Source organism: Halyomorpha halys, unplaced genomic scaffold (genome assembly GCF_000696795.3).
Source record: "Halyomorpha halys isolate HHAL.00 unplaced genomic scaffold, Hhal_1.1 Scaffold134.1, whole genome shotgun sequence".
NCBI lineage: Eukaryota > Metazoa > Arthropoda > Insecta > Hemiptera > Pentatomidae > Halyomorpha > Halyomorpha halys.
In genome coordinates this window covers 2,098,548-2,102,415 of record NW_027107159.1, presented here as the reverse complement: position 1 = coordinate 2,102,415, position 3,868 = coordinate 2,098,548, and positions in this window count along the sequence as shown.

The following is a 3,868-nucleotide window of genomic DNA, read 5'->3' as shown; positions in this document are numbered from 1 at the left end:
TTTTGTTCTATCCTTTTTCTTAATTTTAATATTACTTTTCTTATACACCCTTTGGCTTCTAATAATACTTGAACAATACATGTCTTTCAAAACTATTTATTTATCTAAAATGTTTGCTATTTTCTAATTTTCTAATCATGCTGTAATTCCGCTTATTGAATTATCCTCTTATCCTTTAAATTCTGGTTGAAACTTAGGCATTAATAAATAAGTTTTTACTTATTGGTGTTATTCTCTGACCGCACCCCAAATCATCTTCTCATATATCATTCTATCTATTCATCATTATTTATTTTATAAATCGTGTAAGAAAATTACAGGACCAAAACCCGGGTCCCACTACCGACTGTTCGTAGTGGGAAGTTAGATTATTGGGATGGACAATTAAAGTGTTTATAAAAAGAGCTCTCAGAGTCTAGAAAATTATTTTTTTCGCACAGGACTGTTTGTCGTAATACGGAGTTCTTGAAACTTTATCATAATATAGATAGTAAACTTGATATTTTACGCTAATACGATTCTTTTAAGTAGTCGAATAAAGTAGGATTGACTTCATCTGTTAAGCCTGTCCCAAGTTGAAGAGATGAACCGCTGACGACATCCTTTTAATGGTTAACCCGGTTCCAACTAGAGCACTCTTACTCATCCAGGATGTCCAGAATTCTCATATTGCGGCCTCTAAACCAATTTACTTTGTCTGCCATAATGTAGGTCAATTGGTGGGGAGTAGCTGCTCTAGTGGACAAAGAAGCGTCTGACCGAGGTACTTAAAAAGCATATTCCAGATTATTGCTAGACTACTGATGTCAATTAAGCTTTATCTAGAAAATCAAAACTTATTAGAATTATTGTATTTAAAAATATTTGGGGAGCGGGGTAACTGGGTGAGTAAGGGACTGTGCTACTAGGAAAAACCTGGTTTTTGAGACTAATCCTAAACACATCACTTCCTTGCACAACCGTTGTTCAAGAGAAAGAACTTCCTACACAAAATGAGGAATCCCTTCTCCTCGGTATAGAGGCGATACAGGTATAGTTTTTTTTTAATGTAAAATTATTAAACTTAATTTATTTTAAATATTTTTTTAAAGGATCCGAAACATACACTATTTTCTAAAGTTAGAGCCACGGCCGCGTCCACCTTGACCTAATATATTTCCAGAAGAGTAATGTAGTCGGTATGACATATGCAATGTATATACGTCAAATGTGAAGGCAAACATTGAAACTAAATATTGAAATAAATACCAAATTCTTTCAAGCAACTTGCCTCCTAATCGATCAACGAAGTATAAATAAAACAGGAGCCAGCAAAATGGGAATCTAAGTGGAATGATATAAATTTATTGTATAACTCATTCGGCAGGATATTTAGATAAAAACAACATATCACAAAACTAAAATACGAAACGCTGCAAACTGAACTTTTTATTTATTCATAAATATTATAATCTGCCACAGTATGGCCCCTTCACATAACTAGGGTAATGAGTTATAGTGTGGTTATTGATTACATTCATACCAAAATCAAAACACACACTCGCACATGTATTTATATACACATATATTTACCAATATATATATATATATATATACCAAACAAAATTAATACATAAAATAAAATAATTATGAGAGATAGTTGACCGTGGATGACGTACTAGGTGATGATGGATGGGGGTGCGGTCAAATGAAACACAAATAAGTTGGTGTAGCTTATGTAATTGTCCCAACGTTTCGGATAGAGTTTCTAGCCTTCATCAGGGCTAAGAACAAAGAACATGATAACAACCAATAAGTATAGAAAATAAAAAAGAAGGTATAAACAGAATGACATAAAGTGAATAATTTTACATAATGGAATTAATAAAATGAAGTGATGAGAGAGTTGAAAAATAAAATGTATACATAGATAATTGAAAAAGTAGGTAAAATAACATAATTAAGAAAATAAAATGAAAATGAAGTTTTATAATACAAAGAAGTATAAATATATTAGTTATTAATTTAAAAATTGAAATATGGACAGAAAAATAAATTGAGAGAAAGAAAATATACAAATATGAAAACAAAATAATTGATAAAAAGGCAAAACATAAGTAAAGTTTAACAAAAGAGATGAATAGAAGAAAAAAAACCAATAATAATATATAGTGAACATAACTAATAACGTGGATAAGGAAAACTGAGAAAAGATGGAGTGGTAAAATAAAGATAGGGGAAACAAAATAAATAAAACGAACCTGCTTGGAAACCAAACTTCAAACTTCGAATTAAAAAAGACGTTACAACAATGGCTAAGAGTTTTTAAGAGGAAACGCTACGAGTGGGTAAAAAATAAAAAGTAGAAAATATCGAGAGGAAGAAAATTAAATAAGAAAAACAGAATCAAAATATATACATAATTACATAAAAATAATATCGAACAGCTAACAATAAAAATTTGTAAGTAAATGTAATAAAAAAATAACTATTTACATCTTGCTCTATTATATACAATAATTACACATTTGGTATGTGGATCCCCGATCCTGCTCCATCCCTCACGTGTTAGGGGTAGAGCAAGGATCTTAGAGATCCCTGCACTTTCCTTTCACCACGTCCCTGGTACTGAGCCGCGGCTTAAGGCACAAACACTGTACATGAGTGACAGTCCATTGCCTCAAGTCTCGTGGACACTGCCGTTTCTACCTTCAAGGTGGGTTATAGGGATGAGTGAAACTGGATAAGGATTGAACAAGAGGATTTGGAAGATTGGAATGGTTTGTATGGAATTCTGGGAATTTGGTTGGTCAAGAACATAAGGGATATGAAGGTCATGGTGTAGTGTTCTGTTGGACGTTGCAAACTATAACACAATTATTATATTATCTGCATATAATTATACTTAGGAGTGATATCTGGTTCGGGCTAGATCGGTTACATAGGGAGCATTAAGGTCTTTATGTATGATTTTATTTGTGACAAAGTTAGAAGCATTGATAATTTTCGAAGGATTTTGGATTGTATACAAGAGGAATTCGAAGGTTTAGTGGAGCCCCAAAGCTCAACTCCATATGTCCAGATTGGCCTTATTACAGTCATGTAAATCAGTCTTTTGTAATGTATTGGAAGTTTAGACCGTTTGTCTAGTAAGTGCTGTAATAGTCGAAATCGACGTGCAGTTTCCTGTCTCTTCAGTCTGGTGTGAGGATTCCAGGTTAATCGCTTGTCCAAATGTAGTCCAAGGTAGCGGATCTGTTCGACAGGGGTAAGAGTAACATCATTAAATGAAACTGTAGGGCAATCAGTAGGTTTACGACGAAGGGTAAAGGTGATTTGATGGGATTTGTTGGAATTTATCTTAATCCTCCAATTACGACACCAATCTTCGAAGACTGTGATATGGAATTGGAGATTTTGGGATACAATTAATGGGTTATTATTAACAGCGAGCACACATGTCATCGGTATACGTGGTGAGGATAGTGTTAGGAAAATATGTGGAACGGAGTACGGCGTTATATATGTAAGTGAGGAATAGGATGGCTTTTCGAGGGCGAAGTTTTAGAATGTGGGATGTTATTAGGTCGTATTCAGGAGCTTTGCGGGTAGATAATCTTTGAATGATACTAGATATTTCAGAAGGATGAAATGCTTTAGGTGGGAGGGTCATTTGGAGCGGAATATTTAGTTCTGTTTCAGAATGTGGAATAAAGGTTTTAGAGAGGTTGTTCCGGTTAACCTACGGCAACCGAAAGGTTGAAGTGGAGGGGGCACCAAACATCAATCAAACATCATGGCATAATAGCCTACAAGACATAGTAGCGCCCCAAGTGGCCAGCAGCCAAATCTCACCTCCTCCAACGCTTGGTAGCAAGTGACGCAAGCC